Source organism: Bos indicus, chromosome 22 (genome assembly GCF_029378745.1).
Source record: "Bos indicus isolate NIAB-ARS_2022 breed Sahiwal x Tharparkar chromosome 22, NIAB-ARS_B.indTharparkar_mat_pri_1.0, whole genome shotgun sequence".
NCBI lineage: Eukaryota > Metazoa > Chordata > Mammalia > Artiodactyla > Bovidae > Bos > Bos indicus.
The window spans coordinates 54165700-54181174 of NC_091781.1; the positions used below are offsets into that span (position 1 = coordinate 54165700).

Genomic DNA, 15475 nt, shown 5'->3' on the forward strand with positions numbered 1-15475 from the left:
CCCCGCCCCAACCCCGCGCCCATGCGTCATCAGCCTGCGCGGCGGCCGCTCCTGCAGCTGCCGCCGCCGCCGCCACCACCGCCGGGGAGCTCGATGGGCTTCTCCTGCGCGCCGCCCTGTGTCTGGCCGAGTCCAGGGAGCCGCGGCGCCTCGTGCCGGGGAGCCATCGCTGCAGCCCAGGGCCGGGTCCCAGGTCGAGGGCTGAAAGGGGAGCGACGACGGCAGCGGCAGCCGGAGCCCCACCGGGGGGGCCTGGGACTGAGGAACTGCCTCCGGCTTCACGGTCAGTCGGGTGAGGAAACTGGGATCGGGTGAGAAAGCTGGGGCGAGACGACAGGCGCGGGCCGGGGCCGGAGCTCGAAGGACTAGCGGTGGAAGAGGCGTGCGGCGCAGTTTGCTCAGAGCTGGAGTTGAAGTGGCCGGTCGTGTGTGTGCGTGTGTGTTGAAGAAAGAGACCAACCCCAAGTCAAAGGTGCCGGACGTCGCGATTGGCCTGAGAGAGGCTGTCTCTTGGCTCTCCTTCCTGCCCTCATGTGTTGTATTTCTCTGGCCCATGGGATGGTGGGGAGGAAAGAAGCGATCAAGCTCTCTTTAGGTCGTTCTCGGTGATAAGGATCTGGGCCGGGAGTGAATGCACGTCTAGTCCCGAGATGTCTTCAGCTGCACCCCAGGGATTCCCCCACCCCCACCCCCGCTGTCTCTGGGGCTGGCTGACCGAACGCTGACCCCCCGGAGCCTTGCAGGATCCCTATGCCCCGGATGGTTGCCGGAGCTTTGTCCCAAAGAGAGTAGAGGGGAGAGTCTTGATCAGCGCTGGCGGGAGGGTTGCGGGGGCGCAGTGCCCCGACGTCCCCAGCGCTTTCCAGCAGGGACTGGAAGCCCTGGCTTGATCGGGTGATCGCTGGGAACCGTGGACAAAAAAAAAAAAAAAAAATGCCGGCCTCGGTCGTGACCAAGTAGGAATATGGGCCTTGAATACCCAGAAAGGATACCTGCAAGGTGAACGTGGGGTCACTGAAGGAGCCCATTAAGGCGGAGTTGATAAGGCAGGAAACAGATTTTAAAGGAGCCACATAGATAAATGGAGGAAAATTAACCCAAAACGATAGTAGCAACGAGGGCATCTGATGACTTTTCCAAGTGCCCCACTTTTGAGGAACCTCCCTGTTGTCAGAAGTGAAACTAACCCTTGACTGCTTGATCGTCCAAAGAATGGTGAAACTAACCCTTGACTGCTTGATCGTCCAAAGAATGGTCGGGTCCCAGATAGTAGCCTCAATACAGATTCACATATAACTCTTGGGAGCCTACTGTTGATGAGCTTTGTGCTAGCTTTGAGACACTGAGACAAGTGAAACACAGCTTCTGCCCAGAGAAGCTCCCAGGCAGAGGGAAGGCTCCAGACCCAGCATAAACGTGGTGGTGAAGAGCTGTAACAGTGGCACCAGGGAACATAGTGGGATAGGGAGGTGGTATACCCTCTGAAGAGGGTATGGAGAGGAAGTACCTGCCCACATTCTGAAGCGCTAAACTGCGGAGCCCCCAAATAAATGATCTCTGCTTAGTAGACTGGACCTTTAGTTGTTTTGGGCGTCTCTCCGTAACTCTCTGCCGGCGTACCTATAGGGAGGATGTCTTGCAGTGTTGAATTTTGCCCTCCGGGAAACTCGGAGAGGTAAACCCAGAAGAGTTTCCTCCTTCATGAGAGTACAGGTGCCCCACCTGTTGGGACAAATGCACCTTGAGGCGTTTGTGTGATTGAACACCTGGATTCTAATGAGCACCTGGGTGATGAGCTAACAGGGGACTTCTGATGTGAGAAATGGTGTCTTGCGCTCGAGATCGCTCAGAAAGAAGAGACCCGGATGTGAAATTTTAATAGGTAGGATATCTAAGAGGATCAAGGGTTTAAAAAGTGGCAGCGAATAGATCAGAAAAGACAGGGAAAGAAAATTCTGAGTTTGGATACCATGGGATCATATTTATGTAAAAATCTTTCAGTGTGTCTTTAAAACTATAGAACATACATTTGAAGTGTTTCCCAGATAAATGACTAAAGATTCTCTGCTGGAGAAGGATTGGCAGTATTTGCTAAATAACATTACAAACAATGTCTGACATGTTAGCCTAAATCGATACAAGAGATACAAACAATCGAATGTTCGTTTTAAATTCTCTGCTAAAACAATGACACCTTCACTAACTGTTGTACTTTAATGCAGCCAGAACATTTTTTATCACATTGGTTGTGATCATACATTAGATATTTCAAAACCCCATAAATTCAGAGTTCTTTTTGGTTTACTGAAGCAGTTCAAAGACTGTACGTTTGCCAGAAAATCAAAACACCAAGGATGGCATATTATTCTATTAACCAGCTTGTTTTCCCATCACTGTCAGATTCTTTTGCGTGCATACTGATTTGTAGGTCCGTCTGTCCTAAATCTCTGTATTCTTATTAATTATATCTAATAATAACTGAAGCATAATAGTGCTTACTATGTGCCCAACTCTGTTCTGAAGCACTTCACAAAGACTAACTGATTCATTCCTATTAACAATAGCCCTGTGAGGCAGGTGCTATTATCCTATTTTACAGATTGGGAAACTGAGGTACAGAGAGATTGTCTTGACCAAGGTCCCAGGTCACGTAACTGGGAAGCAGTAGAGTCAGGATTTGAGAGCAGACAACCTCGATCCCATACCTACATTCCTAACCACCCCCTTATGCAGGTGTCCCCTTTCATTTCATTCACCAGAGTATTTGAAGGAAGCCTGTGTTTCTGAGTGAACTCCCGGTGTTGGTGATGGACAGGGAGGCCTGGCGTGCTGTGATTCATGGGGTCGCAAAGAGTTGGACACGACTGAGCTACTGAACTGAACTGAACTGTGTTTCTTATGGGCTTCCCTTGTGGCTCAGCTGGTAAAGAATCCGCCTGCAATGCGGGGGATCTGGGTTCGATCCCTGGGTTGGGAAGATCCCCTGGAGAAGGGAAAGGCTACCAACTCCTGTATTCTGGCCTGGAGAATTCCACGGACTGTGTAGTCCATGGGGTCGCAAGAGTTGGACACAACTGAGCACCTTTGACTTTCACACTTCACCTTGTTTCTTGTCAGTTTCCCAGGTGGCTCAGTGGTACAGAATCCACCTGCAATGCAGGAGATATGGGTTCGATCCCTGTGTGGTGAAGAGCCCTTGGAGAAGGAAATGGCAACCCACTCCAGTTTTCTTGCCTGGGAAACCCTATGGACAGAGGAGCCTGGCACCCACTCCAGTTTTCTTGCCTGGGAAACCCTATGGACAGAGGAGCCTGGTGGGCTACAGTCCATGGAGTCGAAAGAGAGTCAGACACGACTGAGCAGCTAAACAATATATTTGTTATGGGAGTGGTAATGCCATATAAGCTATAGTTAGTTTTAATTCCAAAAGCAAGGAATGTGTTCCTTTCTCTAGGGGAATGTTGAGGGTGGTGCTTGTAGGAAGCCCCTGTGTCTGTTTCAGCCAGCTCTTTTAGGTAAGGGGAAAGGTTACATACAGACCAAGTAGAGCTTAACTCAATGTAGGCGAGAGCCCTCAACAGCAGAGAAGGCCAGTAGATCTGGTAGAGGGCTGAGATAGGCGTGGAGACCCAGATTCCAGCCACGTGCTTATTCCCAGAATAAATATCTAAGAAGCTCTTCAAACAATCAGGAAGTATTTGTTTGCATGGCTGTGTGTCCCTAGTGTTCCCGTGGGCCTGCAGTGATAAGGAAACTGCAAACACACACCTGCCTAAGAGAAGCTGGAGATTGTATTCTGACCGGGGAGCCCAGGCTCTTGAACTAGTGCATGAACAAGACAATAAAATAAAGTGCTCACTTGAGACACATGGCAATTAGATGAGAGGCCTGGCTAGAATGAGGTGCTAATTGGGCAGGCCAGGCATCAAGGGCAACAGGTAAAGAGCTGCTGTTAGCCACTGGCAGCAACAATAACTTTACAGCTGTAGAGGAAATCTGTCCCACCTACCCTTGTTAATTACAGCAATAAAAGTTGGTTTAGGGGAGAGCTTGGGGCATTGCTGAGTCCATGGTGCTGAAATTGCAGAGAGCTCTTAAAAGAGAGCTCTTAAGATCTCAGCAAGGGAACACTGTATTCCTGGTCTTAAGCAGAGGAAGCCAAGTTTTGGGCCTTTTCCTTTGCATTCCTCCACTTAGCAAAGCAGAGCACCAGAAAAGCAAAAGTAAGCTATTGCTGGGGACTGCCCTGGCAGAGGGGTTAAGACTTCACCTTCTGAGGCAGGGGATGGAAGTTCATATCTCTGGTCAGGGAGCTAGGATCCTTCATGCATTGTGGCCAAAGAAACAAAACATAAAAAAAAGAAACGGTACTGTGACAAATTCAATAAAGACTTTAAAAAAATGGTCCACATCAAACCAATCTTTACCAAAAAAAAAGAGCTATTGTTTTCTCTGTAGCTCTGTTTCCTTTAAACACTTTGCACTTGTCCTGCCTCTGCCTTGTCTTAAAGAACACTCAGTATAAATAACCTGTCACAGGCCCGCAGATCTGTCTGTCTCGCTATTGTAGAAACCATGCCTTGTAATTCCAGTGATAGGAAAATTGATGGGGATACACGGGTAAAGCTTATTCTACTGTAGAGGAAGGGTCTTCCTGGGTGTTTCATGTTAAGAGAATGGCAGGGTGCTGCCCATGTCTTTCATGAGGGCATGTAGTATGAGAAAGGGGCGCTCATGTGTCCTGACGAGCCTATCTAGAAACATTTTAACACACGTACATCCCGGTGGGCTACAGTCCATGGGGTCACAAAGAGTCGGACATGACTGAGCCACTAACGCGCACACATACCCCCTGAGGAAGGTGTAAAGTCTGGTCATTGACCTGTTGGGGGAGCCAAGGAGGTTAATACCACTCCACCTCGGGTTTCGTCCTGTTTTGTTTGTTTGGTTTTTCATTTTTAAATCATTTCCAGAGACAAATGACCAGGTTATTACTGGCTCTCAACTGTAAAGGTAAGAAGACCACCTTGCATGTCCCACCTAATCCAGTCATTCATCTAGGCAATTCATAGTTTCCTCCGAATTGAATGGGCTTCCCTGGTGGCTCAGTAGTAAAGATTCTGCCTGTAATGCAAGAGACACGAGTCCGATCCTTGGGTCAGGAAGATCCCCTGGAGAAGGGAATGGCTACCCGCTCTATTTTCTTGCCTGGAGACTCCCAGGGACAGAGGAGCCTGGTGGGCTACGGTCCATGGGGTCACAAAGAGTCAGACATGACTGAGCACTCATAGACACACTCCAAAGTGTAACCATTCAGCTATGTAGAGACTTGTTGATTGAACTCTTCAAATTTTCTGGTCAATTTGAGACACGAATACCTCCTGTTCAGGTTCAGTGGTTGAAATGCCCTTGGGTAGGATTGCTTTTTCACCTTTGGACAGTGGCCCTGGGGGGACAAGTGCAGTTGTGGCTGCAGTTCCCATGCAGTAAGTTTGGACTTCACTTTGTACAGAGTGTGCGTTTCTAAGTCAAGACGGGGTAGCAGAGCATCTCGAAAGATGGGTTGGCTAGGAAGATAAGGGTCTATGCTGGAAAGACTACTGGGCATCTCTTCCAGTGAGCCAGACCTTGCCACTAACTTGCTTTGTGACTTTGAGCAGGTCAAGCTCTCTAAACCTCATTTTACACGAAAATGACCTCTCTAAGCAGGTTATAGAAGCCCCAGTAGATCTTGGATTTACAGACATTTAAACATTGAAAAGTGGTCATGTTTAATTTTATATTTAAGACTTTCCTTTAACTACTTTCTAATGTTTGATGTATTTTAATAGTGCTTTTCCCACTTCACAAAACATTAAATGAGAGAACAAAGGAAGCGGTAATTACATGCCATATTTTATTGAAAAAATTGAACATGCTCAGGAAAATTGCTAACGGTTGTTGGTGGGTTTCTTTCTGAATATTAACAAAGAATAGGGGTAGGACGTTAAAGGATACTTTTGATAATTTTAAAAAAATCCAAGAAATTAACAGAGATGTTGAATTTGTTCCTGAGAACAGAGAAATCAGAATCTGAGTCCTGCAGCAGACCTTAGCAGTCAGCTTAGTCTTCCCTCTTACTTTATGGATGAGGAAATGGAGCCCATGGAGGTAACTGTCTTACTCCAAATTGTGAGTTAGTGAGCAGCAAGGTGCAGAGTAGAATTCTGGCTGCTTGACTCCAAACCAAGTCTTCATTCCACTTTCATCTGTCTCCAAAGCCCTCCAACAATTCGTCCTGGCAGACAGGGGCAGTGGACATGTGAAGCCTTGCTTCCTCGGGCCAGACTCCTCCAAGGCCCTGCTCTTGCAGGACTTACAGGACTTGGGGTGAGTGGAATCAGCAGGGACCCTCCTTGAAGCCTGGCACAAAGGTCATAACTGGTTTTCTCTTCTCCTCCCTTAATTCGTCTTTCAGATCCCTCCAAGCACTGTTGCTTTTAGTCCCTACAAAAGCCAGGTTTTTGCCTGAGTGATGTCACAGAGGCTGCATGTCTGCACATGGCACAATGTGGGGCCGGGTGCCATTTTCAGCACCCTCAGGTGGGACCCTTTGCTGGGTGCTCTCAGCCTAGCATGGATGGGCTTTCCCCCCAAACAAGCAGCGTGCTGGAACCTGGCCCTCCCGGAAGTGTCCCCCAGCAGAAGCAGACTTTAGGACCTCGATCTTAGGGTGACTCTTCTGGCTGAAGCTCCATAGTCCTCCTGCTCCCTCAGTTAAGGCAGGACCAGTCTTCTGAACGTTGGTTGGTGTTCAGCCAAGGCCTCACCTTAGGGCCCAAAATGCTTATGTTCAGCTCTGTGGTCTGTGAACAGCGCTGCACGTGGCCCACGCGATAGTGCCATCTCTGCCGTGACCATGTGTGGGCAAGAGATTGAAACTGTAAGTAAGCCAGGGTCACTGGCAGAAACACCAGCACCCCTCCCCCTTCTGGTTCTAGGTAATGGGCAATGTTAACGATCACAGAGAGCAGTTAAAGGTAGGCTCTGGAATGAGAACAGGCCTGGGGGTGTATCCTGTCTCCACTGCTTCCTAGCAGTGTTTTTCTTGTTTCATCACTCGGTTCATGTCCAGCTCTTTGCGACCCCATGGCCTGTAGCCCGCCAGGCTCCTCTGTCCATGGAATTTCCCAGCAGTGTGAACATAGGCTGAAGTGAAGTGAAGTTGCTCAGTCGTGTCCAACTCTTTGCGACCCCGTGGCCTGTAGCCCACCAGGCTCCTCTGTCCATGGAATTTCCCAGCAGTGTGAACATAGGCTAATCTTCCCTAAAAGAGGGAGGGAAAGTGCGTGCTTATCCTACAAGGTAGGACGGGAGGCTCGAGCAGGCTGAGAAGTGTCCAGCATACAGCCCAGTAGGTGAGACCTTCAGTGAGAGTCAGGGCCCTGCTCCACTTTCCACGTGGTCTGTGCTGGAGCAGCAGCCAAGCCAGATGCCCATCTCGGAACCTACCCTGACAGAAGCCAAGGGCAGGTCAGTGTCAAGTGAGAACCATTCACCTGATTTCAGAGGGTTCCACATACTTAGAGCGTGTCAAACGGGCTGACAGATATTAATTGGCTAGCTAAATCAGTAAGATGCTTTTGCTTTTTTAAAGGTTTTCCCTACTGGGTTGCAGACTTCCTGGAAGGAGGGGTTAATGTAGGGTGATGGCCGCATAAGCAACTAGTAGATGATGTTTAGTTGCTCAGTCGTGTCTGACTCTTTGCGACCCTGTGGACTGTAGCCCGCCAGGCTCCTCTGTCCATGGGATTTCCCAGGCAAGAATACCAGAGTGGGTTGCCGTTTCCTTCTCCAGAAGATCTTTCCAACCCAGGGATAGAACCCGCATTGGCAGATAGATTCTTTACCTTTGAGCCACCGGGGAAGCCCGATTATTCGATATCATCCATTAGACCTAGAAAGGAAGTTAGCCACCTCTCTAACTGTTCTATGGAAATCAACTGACTCCTTGAGCTTCGTTTCTTTATCCATCTGTAGAGGAGCCTGGGCTAGAGTCTGGAAGGGGTCAGCTAGTCCCAGCAGTCTCTTCCCGAAAGGCCGTGGATTTGAGGGCTGGGTGCTTTGCCCCATTAAAGAGACAGCCCATCGGCAGTGAAATGGCTCACAGAAGAAAGAAGGCTCCTTTTTTTTTTTTTTTTTAACAGTATTATAAGCTCCTAGGAGTGCAAGGAAAGTCTGCTTAGAGTCCATTTCTCAGGTTCTTAAAAGAAGGCCACAAAGTTTAGAGAACTGGTTGTCCCCAGTCGCTTGAAAGATAACATTAAAGCTAAGTTTCATTTAATGCCGTGACCTCTCCTTAGCACCGTGAAATGTGTGCAAGGAAGTAGGAAGCAGAACTTGTGTATTCTGCTTGGTCATTCTCCTGGCCCCCTCTTGCAAAAAAAAAAGAGAGAGAGAAAGGAAGAGCAGCCACGTACCGTTTTCAAAACGTGGTCTGTGGAGGCAGGCGGAGCTGGTTTTGGATCCTGGTTTTCTTTGACCTGGGGAATATTATTAAAAGCCTCTACACCTCCTTCTTTCCATCTCCACAACGACTGATAAAAGCTACTGTGCTAGGCTGGCCTGAGAGCTGAGAGCTGCTGGTTTGTGTGCATCCTCGGTCTTAACGGGTGCACGGTTCCTGTTAGTGCCCACCACCGTTCTTCATCTGAAAGCAGAAGAGTTTGACTAAAATCTATTAGATGGTCTTTATGGTTCTTCCTCACTCTAAAATTCTGACTCAGATAGCAACTGTTTTTACCAGTTGATCTCATGTGTGGTCTTGTTTTAATATTTTTCTCATCGTGGCAACATATGATAAAACATGCCCATAAAAAGCAATGAATGTGTGACCCAAATGAATGGTAGTTTCTACTGATTCCCCGTGTTTCTGACATGGATTGTGTGTGTGTGTGTGCGTGTGTTAGTTTTTCAGTCGTGTCTGACTCTTTGCGACTCCATGGACTGTATCTGCCAGGCTCCTCTGTCCATGGGATTCTCCAGGCCAGAATACTGGAGTGGGTTGCCATTCCCTTCCCCAGGGGATCTTCCCAACCCAGGGATTGAATTCAGATCTCCCTCATTGCAGGCAGATTCTTTACCATCTGAGCCACCAGGGAAGCCCGTGACATAGATTATGTCATCCTGTATGTGGGTGTGTGTGGTTTTTTTTTTTTTTTTAATAGATCCAGAAAGCCCAGAGGCAGTACACCAGCCAGCTTTAGTACAGTAGTACTCAGTTGTAGTAAGCGGAGGAACTGTTAGCCTCCATGAGTTTTCAAATCCAAAACTTTTTTCTGAAATGGAGACTCATTGTTGGGAGTCTGAGTTTGTACATGAATGGGTTTTATAAGAAGGTGTCTGATTATGAGACAAGAAGGCCACTTTAGCTTACCGACCACTTCCTGGTTCCCTTAGTGAATTTTAATGTGTATAGGATTTGCTTTTGGGGTATGATGTGTTTCTTTTCTTTCTTTCTTCCTCTCTCTTCCTCCCCGCTCCTTCCTCCCCTCCCTCTCTCCCTCCTTTCCTTTCTTTTCTTCTGTTTTTGTTGAAGTTAAGTATGACACAGACAGGAGGCAGGCAGGGGAAGCCAGACCCTCGTATATAGAGACACCGTGTAGACCCTTCGGTCAAGCCCCAGAACAGGCCAGCAGCTCTGCCTGTCTGGACGCCTTCCTGGCCTGCAGGGCGCAGTGCAGAGGGGAAGGTAAGGCACCTTGCCTTTGGGCCACATGCTTACCTTTGGGGAAAACTTGAGTGACTCGTTCTGGTTTTTATGAAGCATTTCGAACATATGCTTCATGGCTCATTCTTTTTCTGAGAATCATCCAAACATGGGTATAAAATTTACAATCCTTTTGGATCAGTATGCAAATTAACTGAAATTTAAGTAAAGACATAGATAAATCCATTTTTTACTTGATCAGATTCTTTTCCAAAGCTTCCAGGGAATGGACCTTTTATTCATCTTTGCAGTTGCAGGGCTGGCTTGTGAATACTTTCCTACTTGAAGTTCATTCTTCTAAAACATGAGAGGTTCTGAATCTATACAGTTCCAAGATCTGCTTGGATGCTGTGCTTGGTTGCATGTGTATACACGAGAGCGTGAGTGGGTGTGGTGTTTTTGGAAGGGAATCCTCACAATGTTCTTTGAGTTGCCTATAGGACTTCGGTTTAGATTTAGCTAAGCCGTGTGTGTGTGTGTGTGTGTGTGTGTGTGCGTGCGTGCGTGCATGTATATATGTGTATGTATATGTGTGTATGTATGCATGCATGAGCACTCAGTCATATCTGACTCTTGTCAACCCCATGGACTGTAGCCCGCCAGGCTCCTCTGTCCGTGAGATTTCCCAGGCAAGAATACTGGAGTGGGTTGCCATTTCCTTCTCCAGGGGATCTTCCTGACCTAGGCATCAAATCCACATCTCTTGTGTCTCCTGTATTGGCAGGCAGGTTCTGTACCAGCTGAGCCACCAGGGAAACCCATGACTTTAGTGTAGTATCTTGTCTCAGGAAAACAGCTGGCAATCTGAGAGGGTCTGGAGTTCTTTGGATATTCATTAGATCAAGAACAGTAGATATTTGGGGGCTCTAATAATCTGATACTGAACTTTTCTGTGATGGTCATGCCTTTGACCCTTGTTCACAAAGCATGGACTTCTGGTCAGTGTTCTGAGGCCAGGTGATAGATTGATAAGGATTTGCCCCTCACTCAACAAATACTGATGAATGGAACTTCCCTGGTGGTCCAGTGGCTAAAACCCAGGGGGCCTGGGTTCAGTCCCTTGTCAGGGAACTAGATCCCACACGCCACAACGGAGCCCTGGTGCAGCCAAATAAATATTTTTTAAAAAGTAAATAAAGTGATTAACTCCAGGCATATAGCTGGACTCTGCCCATCACTAAGTGTCAGCACTGGGCCAGGCCAGGGGTCTCGCCTGGCCACCAACCAGCTGTGGGCCACAGTGGAACGGGGCCTGTGAGCTTGGCCTATGAGTCACCACTTTGAAACCCTTTGAGCTGCCCAGCCATGGATAGGCAGCATGGACCTGAGTCCTGAGTGCTATACTGCAAGGGCTCTCGGGACCCTCGGTGGCATTTCACTAAGTACATTTTGGTCTGCTTATCTGGATTTGTGGAAGGGCACAGTTGTGGTCAAGCATAAGGAAGCACGTGTGTTACAGCTGAATCTGGGGGCCACTCTCTGGACCAGAAACGGTGGCGTTTTTTGGACGTTAGCACTCATGTCAGTCATTTCTTGATTTTTGCTTTTGTATCTCCAAGAAGGAAGATGAGGTGGTTTCCTGAGACCTCCACACACTACCCGCCACCGCAGAGCTCAGATTGTCATTCTGGACACCATCTGCCTTATCATCGGTTTCACTATCTCTGGGGAGCTCCACCTGTGGGCCTGCGACTCTCTCTGCTTTACTTCCGCGGCCCCGAGGCTTACTCCTTTTACCTTTCTGGCCCTTGGGTGCGCTCCTCTGTGGGGAGGGGAGAATAGTTACTTTGGGTTTGAATTACTAACATGTGAGAAAGCCATCTCTCTTTATTTTAATTACCGTGGCTCATACCTTTGTATTCTTTCTAAAACATGGTTATTTCTTTGCTTGGCTGCATCAGGTCTCAGCTGTGGCCCGTGATCGCCGTTTCACCACGTGGGGTCTTTCGTTGCGCAACAGACCCTCTAGTTGTGGCGCACGGGCTCAGTAGCTGTCGTGCTCTGGCTTAGCTGCCCTCGGCATGTGGGATCCCAGTTCCCCAATCGGGGATCGAACGCACGTCCCCTGCATTGAGAGGTGATTCTTGACCACTGGACCATCAGTGGTTAAGCCATCTATTTTTAATGCTACAAAACCCTTGACCAAAAAAATACAATTTTATTAAGCTTCCCAGACTTGCATTTTTGACAGATTAAAAGGTTTGTGGTGACCCTGCATTGAGCAAAGTCTGTTGGTACCATTTTCCAGCAGCATTTCCCCTCTGTATCATACTGTGGTAATTCTTGCAATATTTCAAGCTTTTTCATTATTATTGTATTTTCTGTGGTGATCTGTAATCAATGATCTTTGACGTTACAACTGTGACACTCTGAAGGCTCAGTCAGTCAGTTCAGTCAGTCAGTTCAGTCGCTCACTTGTGTCTGACTCTTTGCAGCCCCCATGGACTGCAGCATGCCAGGCTTGCCTCTCCATCACCAACTCCTGGAGCTTGCTCAAACTTGTGTCCATTGAGTCGGTGATGCCATCCAACCATCTCATCCTCTGTCGTCCCCTTCTCCTCCTGCCTTCAGTCTTTCCCAGCATTAGGGTTTTTCCCAAGGAGTCAGTTCTTCACATCAGGTGGCCAAACTATTGGAGTTTCAGCTTTAGCATCAGTCCTTCCAATGAATATTCAGGACTGATTTCCTTTAGGATTGACTTGTTTGATCTCCTTGCAGTCCAAGGGACTCTCAAGAATCTTCTCCAACACCTCAGTTCAGAAGCATCAGTTCTTCGGTGCTTAGCTTTCTTTATAGTTCAACTCTCACATCCATACATGACTATTGGAAAAACCAAAGCTTTGACTAGATGGACCTTTGTTGGCAAAGTAATGTCTCTGCGTTTTAATATGTTGTCTAGGTTTGTTATAGCTTTTCTTCCAAGGAGCAAGCGTCTTTTAGTTTCATGGCTGCAGTCACCATCTGCAGTGATTTTGGAGCCCAAGAAAATAAAGTCTGTCACTGTTTCCATTGTTTCCCCATCTATTTGCCATGAAGTGATGGGATGGAATGCCAGGATCTTTGTTTTTTGAATGTTGAGTTTTAAGCCAACTTTTTCACTCTCCTTTTTCACTTTCATCAAGAGGCTCTTTAGTTCTTCTTCGCTTTCTGCCATAAAAGTGGTGTCATCTGCGTATTGGAGATTATTGATATTTCTCCCGGCAACCATGATTCCAGCTTGTGCTTCATCCAGCTTGGCATTTCACATGATGTACTCTGAATATAAGTTAAATAAGCAGGGTGACAATATACAGCCTTGATGTACTCCTTTCCCAATTTGGAACCAGTCTGTTGTTCCATGTCTGGTTCTAACTGTTGCTTCTTGACCTGCATTCAGATTTCTCAGTAGACAGGTCAGGTGGTCTGGTATTCCCATCTCTTGAAGAATTTTCCACAGTTTGTTGTGATCTATACAAACGCTTTGGCGTAATCAATAAAGCAGAAATAGATGTTTTTCTGGAATTCTCTTGCTTTTTCCATGATCCAGCGGATGTTGGCAATTTGATTTCTGGTTCCTCTGCCCTTTCTAAATCCAACTTGAACATCTGGAAAGTTCTCAGTTCATGTACTATTGAAGCCTGGCTTGGAGAATTTTGAGCATTACGTTGCTAACGTGTGAGATGAGTGCAATTGTGCGGTAGTTTGAGCATTCTTTTGCATTGCCTTTCTTTGGGATTGTAATGAAAACTGACCTTTTCCAGTCCTGTGGCCACTGCTGAGTTTTCCAAATTTGCTGGCATATTGAGTGCAGCACTTTCACAGCATCATCTTTCAGGATTTGAAATAGCTCAACTGGAATTCCATCACCTCCACTAGCTTTGTTCGTAGTGATGCTTTCTAAGGCCCACTTGACTTCACATTCCAGGATGTCTGGCTCTAGGTGAGTGATCACACCATCGTGGTTATCTGGGTCATACAGATCTTTTTTGAATAGTTCTTCTGTGTATTCTTGCCATCTCTTCTTAATATCTTCTGCTTCTGTTAGGTCCATATCACTTCTGTCCTTTACTGTGCCCATCTTTGCATGAAATGTTCCCTTGGTATCTCTAATTTTCTTGAAGAGATCTCTAATCTTTCCCTGAAAGGCTCAGTTGATAGCATTTTTTTTTTAGCAGCCCCCAAGGCTGAGCCGCCAGTCCTGCTCGTTTCTGCTTACACGAGGACTCGTGTCGGGAGTGGGTCTTTGACAAAGAGCCTCAGCCCCAAGGATTGATATTTCCCTAATTGGAAAAGGAAAAGAGCGCTGTGTTTGCCTGTTGTCCATTGTTACTAGCAGCAGGGTGAAGGGAATGTGTACAGTTTGCTTTTCATGGTGGGTTTCCCCCCACATTTCTCAAATTTTCAGTTGGCTAACATAAGGAAAGGATACCGAAAGCTCAGCTTCTCTGTACACTGGTGCTGAATCGAATCTCGGGGACCGAGATTTGGGTGAAGTAGAAATGAGTGACTTTATTGCTTCACCAGGCAAAAGGGGACACAGCAGGCTTGTGCCCTCAAAACCGTGTGTCCCAGCTTAGGGAAGATAGTGAGAAGTTTATCATAGGAATTGTTCAAAGAGGGCCTGGTCAGCTCGTGGACATTTCTTCTGATGGGCTGATGGTGAGGTCCAGTAGCGGTCAACATCACCTTTCAGGTCCAACTGGTCTGGGGTCTGCATGCTTGTGGGCAGCCTACCATTACCTTCTCCCACCTGGAGGGTTCAGTATCTGCAGACTAGCTCAAAGTTACTGTTTATGTATCCTGTGTTGGGGAAGCAGGACTCTGCTCCAAGGCTGCCCTTGGCTGTTTGCTCCTCCCTGGTCTCACATCCTCTCCCCCCCTTGATTAACAACTGCATGCACCTGCCCCTTGGAACTCAGGGAAGGTCCTGGAGGCTGAGTGAAGGTTGTTTCCTGTAATCAGAGAAATGGGGGGACACAGGCCTTGTGCCCAGGAGCCCCACAGGGCCCTGCTCGGGATCAGAAAGCTGCTTCTGCCACTTTTGGAGCGGCTGGGGGTGAAGTAGAGTTTTTAGAGCAGCATGTCTTCCTGGGTTTTGACTGGACTACTTGAAGCTCTAAAGTGTGGGCTGGAACATGCTCTTCAGGTCAGCTCTTAGTGTCTGGCTCTGCAGGTGCACCCTTGCTGGGGTCCTTGCCCGGATCTCAGGCTCCCACTCACCAGTGAGGGGCAGAGCAAACACAGCACCTCTGTCCAGCCTTTGGTCTCAGGTTGTCTGAAGGTGACACATCTGGAACCACGAGTACGAGTCACAGCCCGTCTATTTCATGGTCCTGTCGAGGGCACCCTCCACCGTCTGGAACATGGCTGCAGCCCTGAGAATAATCACATGAGGCCTCCGAGAGGTGGGCCTAGGACCACCCGTCTCATGCATTTTCCTCTCGTACTTGTGTAATGAACACAGGTAGTAGATGGTTACAATGTGCCAGGCCCTGGGCTAATGGAAAGGCGAGGCTCCCTGCCCGCAAGGACTGTGTGGTAGGACAGCATAGCAAGTGTCCTCTAAAGGCCTGTTACCTAAAGTGAATACCTTTCTTCTATAAACAAGTCTAGCAAGACTTACCCACTCCAGTGTTCTTGCCTGGAGAATCCCAGAGACGGGGAATCCTGTTGGGCTGTCGTCTGTGGGGTCACACAGAGTCGGACACGACTGAAGCGAGTTAGCAGCCCAGCAAGACTTAGTTTTCT

The 15475-nt window shown here is 47.8% G+C and overlaps 1 protein-coding gene across 6 annotated transcripts in view; it reads left to right on the forward strand.

Annotated features, from left to right (window-relative positions):
* The first annotated feature begins 64 nt into the window (after nucleotides 1-64).
* ZDHHC3 (zinc finger DHHC-type palmitoyltransferase 3) overlaps nucleotides 65-15475 on the forward strand; it is a 59549-nt gene continuing 44138 nt past the window's right edge. The window contains exon 1 of one of the 6 annotated variants that reach the window (XM_019984701.2): nucleotides 65-292. The gene's annotated coding sequence lies outside the window, so the exon portion shown is untranslated. Of the gene's footprint in view, nucleotides 293-320; nucleotides 6923-15475 lie in introns of those variants that run through there. The other 5 variants (XM_019984702.2, XM_070776828.1, XM_070776829.1 and 2 more) reach the window with 5 other exon arrangements.